Source organism: Phyllobates terribilis, unplaced genomic scaffold (genome assembly GCF_046119375.1).
Source record: "Phyllobates terribilis strain yellow unplaced genomic scaffold, ASM4611937v1 Scaffold_1__5_contigs__length_1240528914, whole genome shotgun sequence".
Classification (NCBI taxonomy): Eukaryota; Metazoa; Chordata; class Amphibia; order Anura; family Dendrobatidae; genus Phyllobates; species Phyllobates terribilis.
In genome coordinates this window covers 79,705,959-79,718,042 of record NW_027362761.1, presented here as the reverse complement: position 1 = coordinate 79,718,042, position 12,084 = coordinate 79,705,959, and positions in this window count along the sequence as shown.

The window sequence follows — 12,084 nt, the reverse complement described above, 5'->3', positions numbered from 1 at the left end:
AACTTCAACAGAAATCTTAAAACAATGGAAGAGTTCCAAAGCATTTTTAAACTTCAGTAGAATTCCGAGAACAATGGAAGAGTTCCAAAGCATTTTTAAACTTCAGTAGAATTCCGAGAACAATGGGAGAGTTCCAAAGCATTTTTAAACTTCAACAGAAATCTTAAAACAATGGAAGAGTTCCAAAGCATTTTTAAACTTCAGTAGAATTCCGAGAATAATGGGAGAGTTCCAAAGCATTTTTTAAACGTCAGCAGAATTTTGAGAACAATGGAAGAGTTCCAAGGCATTTTTAAACTTCAGCAGAATTCCGAGAACAATGGGAGAGTTCTACAGAATGACTTAAAAAAACAATGGAAGAGTTCCAAAGCATTTTTAAACTTCAGCAGAATTCCGAGAACAATGGAAAAGTTCCAAAGCATTTTTAAGCTTCACCAGAATTACAAGAACAATGGAAGAGTTCGAAAGCATTTTTAAATTTAAGCATAATTCCGAGAACAATGGAAGAGTTCCAAAGCATTTTTAAACACCAGCAGAATTCAGAGAACAATGGAAGAGTTCCAAAGCATTTATAAACTTCAGCTATATTCCGAGTACAATGGGAGAGTAATACAAACTTATTTAAAAGAAACAATTACATTCCGAGAACAATGGGAGAGTTCCAAAGCATTTTTAAACTTCAGCAGAATTCCGAGAGCAATGGAAGAGTTCGAAAGCATTTATAAACTTCAGCTATATTCCGAGAACAATGGGAGAGTTCTACAGACTTATTTAAAAGAAACAATAACATTCCGAGAATAATGGGAGAGTTCGAAAGCATGTATAAACTTCAGCTATATTCCGAGAACAATGGGAGAGTTCTACAGACTTATTTAAAATAAACAATAACATTCCGAGAACAATGGGAGAGTTCCAAAGCAATTTTAAACTTCATCAGGATTCCGAGAACAATGGAAGAGTTCCAAAGCATTTTTAAACTTCAGCAGAATTCCGAGAACAATGGAAGAGTTCCAAAGCATTTTTAAACTTCAGCAGAATTCCGAGAACAATTGAAGAGTTCCAAAGCATTTTTAAACTTCAGCAGTATTCCGAGAACAATGGAAGAGTTCCAAAGCATTTTTAAACGTCAGCAGAATTTTGAGAACAATGGAAGAGTTCCAAAGCATTTTTAAACTTCACCAGAATTCCGAGAACAAAGGGAGAGTTCTACAGAATGACTTAAAAAAACAATGGAAGAGTTCCAAAGCATTTTTAAACTTCAGCAGAATTCCGAGAACAATGGAAGAGTTCCAAAGCATTTTTAAACTTCAGCAGAATTCAGAGAACAATGGAAGAGTTCCAAAGCATTTTTAATCTTCAGTAGAATTCCGAGAACAATGGAAGATTTCCAAAGCATTTTTAATATTCAACAGAATTCCAAGAACAATGGAAGAGTTCCAAAGCATTTTTAAACTTTAGCAGAATTCCGAGAACAATGGGAGAGTTCCAAAGCATTTTTAAACTTCAGGAGAATTCTGAGAACAATGGAAGAGTTCCAAAGCATTTTTAAACTTCAGAAGAATTCCAAGAACAAAGGAAGATTTCCAAAGCATTTTTAAACTTCAGCAGAATTCCAAGAACAATGGGAAAGTTCCAAAGCATTTTAAAACTTCAGCAGAATTTTGAGAACAATGGAAAAGTTCCAAAGCATTTTTAAACTCCAGTAGAATTCCGAGAACAATGGAAGAGTTCCAAAGCATTTTTAAACTTCAGCAAAATTCCAAGCTCAATGGAAGAGTTGAAAAGCATTTTTAAACTTCAGCATAATTCCGAAAAAAATGGAAGAGTTCCAAAGCATTTTTAAACTTCAGCAGAATTCCGAGAACAATGTAAGGTTCCAAAGCATTTTTAAACTCCAGTAGAATTCCGAGAACAATGGAAGAGTTCCAAAGCATTTTTAAACTCCAGTAGAATTCCGAGAACAATGGAAGAGTTCCAAAGCATTTTTAAACTCCAGTAGAATTCCGAGAACAATGGAAGAGTTCCAAAGCATTTTTAAACTCCAGTAGAATTCCGAGAACAATGGAAGAGTTCCAAAGCATTTTTAAACTACAGTCGAATTCCGAGAAAAATGGAAGAGTTCCAAAGCATTTTTAAACTTCAGCAAAATTCCAAGCTCAATGGAAGAGTTGAAAAGCATTTTTAAACTTCAGCATAATTCCGAAAAAAATGGAAGAGTTCCAAAGCATTTTTAAACTTCAGCAGAATTCCGAGAACAATGGAAGAGCTCCAAAGCATTTTTAAACTTCAGCAGAATTCTGAGAATAATGAAAGAGTTCTACAGAAAGATTTAAAAAAACAATAGCATTCCGAGAACAATGGGAGAGTTCCAAAGCATTTTTAAACTTCAGCAGAATTCCGAGAACAATGTAAGTGTTCCAAAGCATTTTTAAACTTCAGTAGAATTCCGAGAACAATGGATGAGTTCGAAAGCATTTATAAACTTCAGCATAATTCCAAGAACAATGGGAGAGTTCTACAGACTTATTTAAAAAAAACAATAACATTCCGAGAACAATGGGAGAGTTACAAAGCAATTTTAAACTTCAGCAGGATTCCGAGAACAATGGAAGAGTTCCAAATCATTATTAAACTTCCGCAGAATTCCGAGAACAATGGAAGAGTTCCAAAGCATTTTTAAACTTCAGCAGAATTCCGCGAACAATGGAAGAGTTCCAAATCATTTTTGAACTTAAGCATAATTCCGAGTACAAAGGAAGAGTTCCAAAGCATTTTTAAACTTCAGCAGAATTCCGAGAACAATGGAAGAGTTCCAAAGCATTTTTAAACTTCAGTAGAATTCCGAGAATAATGGGAGAGTTCCAAAGCATTTTTAAACGTCAGCAGAATTTTGAGAACAATGGAAGAGTTCCAAGGCATTTTTAAACTTCAGCAGAATTCCGAGAACAATGGGAGAGTTCTACAGAATGACTTAAAAAAACAATGGAAGAGTTCCAAAGCATTTTTAAACTTCAGCAGAATTCCGAGAACAATGGAAAAGTTCCAAAGCATTTTTAAGCTTCACCAGAATTACAAGAACAATGGAAGAGTTCCAAAGCATTTTTAAATTTAAGCATAATTCCGAGAACAATGGAAGAGTTCCAAAGCATTTTTAAACACCAGCAGAATTCAGAGAACAATGGAAGAGTTCCAAAGCATTTTTAATCTTCAGTAGAATTCCTAGAACAATGGGAGAGTTCCAAAGCATTTATAAACTTCAGCTATATTCCGAGTACAATGGGAGAGTAATACAAATTTATTTAAAAGAAACAATAACATTCCGAGAACAATGGGAGAGTTCCAAAGCATTTTTAAACTTCAACAGAAATCTTAAAACAATGGAAGAGTTCCAAAGCATTTTTAAACTTCAGTAGAATTCCGAGAACAATGGAAGAGTTCCAAAGCATTTTTAAACTTCAGTAGAATTGCGAGAACAATGGGAGAATTCCAAAGCATTTTTAAACTTCAGCAGAATTCCGAGAACAATGGGAGAGTTCTACAGAATAATTTAAAAAAAACAATAACATTCTGAGTTCGATGGTAGGGTTCCAAAACATTTTTAAACTTCAACAGAATTCAGAGAACAATGGAAGAGTCCCAAAGCATTTTTAAACTTCAGCAGAAAACCGAGAACAATGGAAGAGTTCCAAAGCATTTTTAAACTTCAGCAGAATTCCGAGAACAATGGAAGAGTTCCAAAGCATTTTTAAACTACAGCAAAATTCCAAAAACAATGGAAGAGTACCAAAGCATTTTTAAACTTCAGCATAAATCCAAGAAAAATGGAAGAGTTCCAAAGCATTTTTAAACTTCAGCAGAATTCCTAGAACAATGGAAGTGTTTCAAAGCATTTTTAAACTTCAGCAGAATTCCGAGATCAAAGGAAGAGTTCCAAAGCATTTATAAACTTCAGCTATATTCCGAGAACAATGGGAGTTTTCTACAGACTTATTTAAAAGAAACAATAACATTCCGAGAACAATGAGAGAGTTCCAAAGCAATTTTAAACTTCATCAGGATTCCAAGAACAATGGAAGAGTTCCAAAGCATTTTTAAATGTCAGCAGAATTTTGAGAGCATTGGAAGAGTTCCAAAGCATTTTTAAACTTCAGCAGAATTCCGAGAACAATGGGAGAGTTCTACAGAATGACTTAAAAAAACAATGGAAGAGTTCCAAAGCATTTTTAAACTTCAGCAGAATTCCGAGAACAATGGAAAAGTTCCAAAGCATTTCTAAGCTTCACCAGAATTACAAGAACAAAGGAAGAGTTCCAAAGCTTTTTTAAACTTAAGCATAATTCCGAGAACAATGGAAGATTTCCAAAGCATTTTTAAACTTCAGCAGAATTCAGAGAACAATGGAAGAGTTCCAAAGCATTTTTAATCTTCAGTAGAATTCCTAGAACAATGGGAGAGTTCCAAAGCATTTTTAAACTTCTGCAGAATTCCGAGAACAATGGAAGAGTTCCAAAGCATTTTTAATATTCAGCAGAATTCTGAGAACAATGGAAGAGTTCCAAAGCATTTTTAAACTTCAGCAGAATTCCGAGAACAATGGGAGAGTTCTACAGAATGACTTAAAAAAACAATGGAAGAGTTCCAAAGCATTTTTAAACTTCAGCAGAATTCCGAGAACAATGGAAAAGTTCGAAAGCATTTTTAAGCTTCACCAGAATTACAAGAACAATGGAAGAGTTCCAAAGCTTTTTTAAACTTAAGCATAATTCCGAGAACAATGGAAGAGTTCCAAAGCATTTTTAATCTTCAGTAGAATTCCTAGAACAATGGGAGAGTTCCAAAGCATTTTTAAACTTCTGCAGAATTCCGAGAACAATGGAAGAGTTCCAAAGCATTTTTAATATTCAGCAGAATTCTGAGAACAATGGAAGAGTTCCAAAGCATTTTTAAACTTCAGCAGAATTCCAAGAACAATGGAAGAGTTCCAAAGCATTTTTAAACTTTAGCAGAATTCCGAGAACAATGGGAGAGTCCCAAAGCATTTTAAAACTTCAGCAGAATTCCGAGAACAATGGAAGAGTTCCAAAGCATTTTTAAACTTCAGCAGAATTCTGAGAACAATGGATGAGTTCCAAAGCATTTATAAACTTCAGAAGAATTCCAAGAACAATGGAAGATTTCCAAAGCATTTTTAAACTTCAGCAGAATTCCGAGAACAATGGGAAAGTTCCAAAACATTTTAAAACTTCAGCAGAATTTCGAGAACAATGGAAAAGTTCCAAAGCATTTTTAAACTCCAGTAGATTTCCGAGAACAATGGAAGAGTTCCAAAGCATTTTTAAACTACAGCAGAATTCCGAGAACAATGGAAGAGTTCCAAAGCATTTTTAAACTTCAGCAGAATTCCGAGAACAATGGAAGAGTTCCAAAGCATTTTTAAACTTCAGCAGAATTCCGAGAACAATGGAAGAGTTCCAAAGCATTTTTAAACTACAGCAAAATTCCAAGAACAATGGAAGAGTTCCAAAGCATTTTTAAACTTCAGCATAATTCTGAGAAAAATGGAAGAGTTCCAAAGCATTTTTAAACTTCAGCAGAATTCCTAGAAAAATGGAAGAGTTTCAAAGCATTTTTAAACTTCAGCAGAATTCCGAGATCAAAGGAAGAGTTCCAAAGCATTTATAAACTTCAGCTATATTCCGAGAACAATGGGAGAGTTCTACAGACTTATTTAAAAGAAACAATAACATTCCGAGAACAATGGGAGAGTTCCAAAGCATTTCTAAACTTCAGCAGTATTCCGAGAACAATGGAAGAGTTCGAAAGCATTTATAAACTTCAGCTATAATCCGAGAACAATTTGAGAGTTCTACAGACTTATTTAAAAGAAACAATAACATTCCGAGAACAATGGGAGAGTTCCAAAGCAATTTTAAACTACATTAGGATTCCGAGAACAATGGAAGAGTTCCAAAGCATTTTTAAACTTCAGCAGAATTCCGAGAACAATGGAAGAGTTCCAAAGCATTTTTAAACTTCAGCAGAATTCCGAGAACAATGGAAGAGTTCCAAAGCATTTTTAAACTTCAGCAGTATTCCGAGAACATTGGAAGAGTTCCAAAGCATTTTTAAACTTCAGCAGAATTTTGAGAACAATGGAAGAGTTACAAAGCATTTTTAAACTTCAGCAGAATTCCGAGATCAAAGGAAGAGTTCCAAAGCATTTATAAACTTCATCTATATTCCGAGAACAATGGGAGAGTTCTACAGACTTATTTAAAAGAAACAATAACATTCCGAGAACAATGGAAAAGTTCCAAAGCATTTTTAAGCTTCAACAGAATTACAAGAACAATGGAAGAGTTCCAAAGCATTTTTAAATTTAAGCATAATTCCGAGAACAATGGAAGAGTTCCAAAGCATTTTTAATCTTCAGTAGAATTCCTAGAATAATGGGAGAGTTCCAAAGCATTTATAAACTTCAGCTATATTCCGAGTACAATGGGAGAGTAATACAAACTTATTTAAAAGAAACAATAACATTCCGAGAACAATGGGAGAGTTCCAAAGCATTTTTAAACTTCAACAGAAATCTTAAAACAATGGAAGAGTTCCAAAGCATTTTTAAACTTCAGTAGAATTCCGAGAACAATGGAAGAGTTCCAAAGCATTTTTAAACTTCAGTAGAATTCCGAGAACAATGGGAGAGTTCCAAAGCATTTTTAAACTTCAACAGAAATCTTAAAACAATGGAAGAGTTCCAAAGCATTTTTAAACTTCAGTAGAATTCCGAGAATAATGGGAGAGTTCCAAAGCATTTTTTAAACGTCAGCAGAATTTTGAGAACAATGGAAGAGTTCCAAGGCATTTTTAAACTTCAGCAGAATTCCGAGAACAATGGGAGAGTTCTACAGAATGACTTAAAAAAACAATGGAAGAGTTCCAAAGCATTTTTAAACTTCAGCAGAATTCCGAGAACAATGGAAAAGTTCCAAAGCATTTTTAAGCTTCACCAGAATTACAAGAACAATGGAAGAGTTCGAAAGCATTTTTAAATTTAAGCATAATTCCGAGAACAATGGAAGAGTTCCAAAGCATTTTTAAACACCAGCAGAATTCAGAGAACAATGGAAGAGTTCCAAAGCATTTATAAACTTCAGCTATATTCCGAGTACAATGGGAGAGTAATACAAACTTATTTAAAAGAAACAATTACATTCCGAGAACAATGGGAGAGTTCCAAAGCATTTTTAAACTTCAGCAGAATTCCGAGAACAATGGAAGAGTTCAAAAGCATTTTTAAACTTCAGCAGAATTCCGAGAGCAATGGAAGAGTTCGAAAGCATTTATAAACTTCAGCTATATTCCGAGAACAATGGGAGAGTTCTACAGACTTATTTAAAAGAAACAATAACATTCCGAGAATAATGGGAGAGTTCGAAAGCATGTATAAACTTCAGCTATATTCCGAGAACAATGGGAGAGTTCTACAGACTTATTTAAAATAAACAATAACATTCCGAGAACAATGGGAGAGTTCCAAAGCAATTTTAAACTTCATCAGGATTCCGAGAACAATGGAAGAGTTCCAAAGCATTTTTAAACTTCAGCAGAATTCCGAGAACAATGGAAGAGTTCCAAAGCATTTTTAAACTTCAGCAGAATTCCGAGAACAATTGAAGAGTTCCAAAGCATTTTTAAACTTCAGCAGTATTCCGAGAACAATGGAAGAGTTCCAAAGCATTTTTAAACGTCAGCAGAATTTTGAGAACAATGGAAGAGTTCCAAAGCATTTTTAAACTTCACCAGAATTCCGAGAACAAAGGGAGAGTTCTACAGAATGACTTAAAAAAACAATGGAAGAGTTCCAAAGCATTTTTAAACTTCAGCAGAATTCCGAGAACAATGGAAGAGTTCCAAAGCATTTTTAAACTTCAGCAGAATTCAGAGAACAATGGAAGAGTTCCAAAGCATTTTTAATCTTCAGTAGAATTCCGAGAACAATGGAAGATTTCCAAAGCATTTTTAATATTCAACAGAATTCCAAGAACAATGGAAGAGTTCCAAAGCATTTTTAAACTTTAGCAGAATTCCGAGAACAATGGGAGAGTTCCAAAGCATTTTTAAACTTCAGGAGAATTCTGAGAACAATGGAAGAGTTCCAAAGCATTTTTAAACTTCAGAAGAATTCCAAGAACAAAGGAAGATTTCCAAAGCATTTTTAAACTTCAGCAGAATTCCAAGAACAATGGGAAAGTTCCAAAGCATTTTAAAACTTCAGCAGAATTTTGAGAACAATGGAAAAGTTCCAAAGCATTTTTAAACTCCAGTAGAATTCCGAGAACAATGGAAGAGTTCCAAAGCATTTTTAAACTTCAGCAAAATTCCAAGCTCAATGGAAGAGTTGAAAAGCATTTTTAAACTTCAGCATAATTCCGAAAAAAATGGAAGAGTTCCAAAGCATTTTTAAACTTCAGCAGAATTCCGAGAACAATGTAAGTGTTCCAAAGCATTTTTAAACTCCAGTAGAATTCCGAGAACAATGGAAGAGTTCCAAAGCATTTTTAAACTCCAGTAGAATTCCGAGAACAATGGAAGAGTTCCAAAGCATTTTTAAACTCCAGTAGAATTCCGAGAACAATGGAAGAGTTCCAAAGCATTTTTAAACTCCAGTAGAATTCCGAGAACAATGGAAGAGTTCCAAAGCATTTTTAAACTACAGTCGAATTCCGAGAAAAATGGAAGATTTCCAAAGCATTTTTAAACTTCAGCAAAATTCCAAGCTCAATGGAAGAGTTGAAAAGCATTTTTAAACTTCAGCATAATTCCGAAAAAAATGGAAGAGTTCCAAAGCATTTTTAAACTTCAGCAGAATTCCGAGAACAATGGAAGAGCTCCAAAGCATTTTTAAACTTCAGCAGAATTCTGAGAATAATGAAAGAGTTCTACAGAAAGATTTAAAAAAACAATAGCATTCCGAGAACAATGGGAGAGTTCCAAAGCATTTTTAAACTTCAGCAGAATTCCGAGAACAATGTAAGTGTTCCAAAGCATTTTTAAACTTCAGTAGAATTCCGAGAACAATGGATGAGTTCGAAAGCATTTATAAACTTCAGCATAATTCCAAGAACAATGGGAGAGTTCTACAGACTTATTTAAAAAAAACAATAACATTCCGAGAACAATGGGAGAGTTACAAAGCAATTTTAAACTTCAGCAGGATTCCGAGAACAATGGAAGAGTTCCAAATCATTATTAAACTTCCGCAGAATTCCGAGAACAATGGAAGAGTTCCAAAGCATTTTTAAACTTCAGCAGAATTCCGCGAACAATGGAAGAGTTCCAAATCATTTTTGAACTTAAGCATAATTCCGAGTACAAAGGAAGAGTTCCAAAGCATTTTTAAACTTCAGCAGAATTCCGAGAACAATGGAAGAGTTCCAAAGCATTTTTAAACTTCAGTAGAATTCCGAGAATAATGGGAGAGTTCCAAAGCATTTTTAAACGTCAGCAGAATTTTGAGAACAATGGAAGAGTTCCAAGGCATTTTTAAACTTCAGCAGAATTCCGAGAACAATGGGAGAGTTCTACAGAATGACTTAAAAAAACAATGGAAGAGTTCCAAAGCATTTTTAAACTTCAGCAGAATTCCGAGAACAATGGAAAAGTTCCAAAGCATTTTTAAGCTTCACCAGAATTACAAGAACAATGGAAGAGTTCCAAAGCATTTTTAAATTTAAGCATAATTCCGAGAACAATGGAAGAGTTCCAAAGCATTTTTAAACACCAGCAGAATTCAGAGAACAATGGAAGAGTTCCAAAGCATTTTTAATCTTCAGTAGAATTCCTAGAACAATGGGAGAGTTCCAAAGCATTTATAAACTTCAGCTATATTCCGAGTACAATGGGAGAGTAATACAAATTTATTTAAAAGAAACAATAACATTCCGAGAACAATGGGAGAGTTCCAAAGCATTTTTAAACTTCAACAGAAATCTTAAAACAATGGAAGAGTTCCAAAGCATTTTTAAACTTCAGTAGAATTCCGAGAACAATGGAAGAGTTCCAAAGCATTTTTAAACTTCAGTAGAATTGCGAGAACAATGGGAGAATTCCAAAGCATTTTTAAACTTCAGCAGAATTCCGAGAACAATGGGAGAGTTCTACAGAATAATTTAAAAAAAACAATAACATTCTGAGTTCGATGGTAGGGTTCCAAAACATTTTTAAACTTCAACAGAATTCAGAGAACAATGGAAGAGTCCCAAAGCATTTTTAAACTTCAGCAGAAAACCGAGAACAATGGAAGAGTTCCAAAGCATTTTTAAACTTCAGCAGAATTCCGAGAACAATGGAAGAGTTCCAAAGCATTTTTAAACTACAGCAAAATTCCAAAAACAATGGAAGAGTACCAAAGCATTTTTAAACTTCAGCATAAATCCAAGAAAAATGGAAGAGTTCCAAAGCATTTTTAAACTTCAGCAGAATTCCTAGAACAATGGAAGTGTTTCAAAGCATTTTTAAACTTCAGCAGAATTCCGAGATCAAAGGAAGAGTTCCAAAGCATTTATAAACTTCAGCTATATTCCGAGAACAATGGGAGTTTTCTACAGACTTATTTAAAAGAAACAATAACATTCCGAGAACAATGAGAGAGTTCCAAAGCAATTTTAAACTTCATCAGGATTCCGAGAACAATGGAAGAGTTCCAAAGCATTTTTAAATGTCAGCAGAATTTTGAGAGCATTGGAAGAGTTCCAAAGCATTTTTAAACTTCAGCAGAATTCCGAGAACAATGGGAGAGTTCTACGGAATGACTTAAAAAAACAATGGAAGAGTTCCAAAGCATTTTTAAACTTCAGCAGAATTCCGAGAACAATGGAAAAGTTCCAAAGCATTTCTAAGCTTCACCAGAATTACAAGAACAAAGGAAGAGTTCCAAAGCTTTTTTAAACTTAAGCATAATTCCGAGAACAATGGAAGATTTCCAAAGCATTTTTAAACTTCAGCAGAATTCAGAGAACAATGGAAGAGTTCCAAAGCATTTTTAATCTTCAGTAGAATTCCTAGAACAATGGGAGAGTTCCAAAGCATTTTTAAACTTCTGCAGAATTCCGAGAACAATGGAAGAGTTCCAAAGCATTTTTAATATTCAGCAGAATTCTGAGAACAATGGAAGAGTTCCAAAGCATTTTTAAACTTCAGCAGAATTCCGAGAACAATGGGAGAGTTCTACAGAATGACTTAAAAAAACAATGGAAGAGTTCCAAAGCATTTTTAAACTTCAGCAGAATTCCGAGAACAATGGAAGAGTTCCAAAGCATTTTTAATCTTCAGTAGAATTCCTAGAACAATGGGAGAGTTCCAAAGCATTTTTAAACTTCTGCAGAATTCCGAGAACAATGGAAGAGTTCCAAAGCATTTTTAATATTCAGCAGAATTCTGAGAACAATGGAAGAGTTCCAAAGCATTTTTAAGCTTCACCAGAATTACAAGAACAATGGAAGAGTTCCAAAGCTTTTTTAAACTTAAGCATAATTCCGAGAACAATGGAAGAGTTCCAAAGCATTTTTAATCTTCAGTAGAATTCCTAGAACAATGGGAGAGTTCCAAAGCATTTTTAAACTTCTGCAGAATTCCGAGAACAATGGAAGAGTTCCAAAGCATTTTTAATATTCAGCAGAATTCTGAGAACAATGGAAGAGTTCCAAAGCATTTTTAAACTTCAGCAGAATTCCAAGAACAATGGAAGAGTTCCAAAGCATTTTTAAACTTTAGCAGAATTCCGAGAACAATGGGAGAGTTCCAAAGCATTTTAAAACTTCAGCAGAATTCCGAGAACAATGGAAGAGTTCCAAAGCATTTTTAAACTTCAGCAGAATTCTGAGAACAATGGATGAGTTCCAAAGCATTTATAAACTTCAGAAGAATTCCAAGAACAATGGAAGATTTCCAAAGCATTTTTAAACTTCAGCAGAATTCCGAGAACAATGGGAAAGTTCCAAAACATTTTAAAACTTCAGCAGAATTTCGAGAACAATGGAAAAGTTCCAAAGCATTTTTAAACTCCAGTAGATTTCCGAGAAC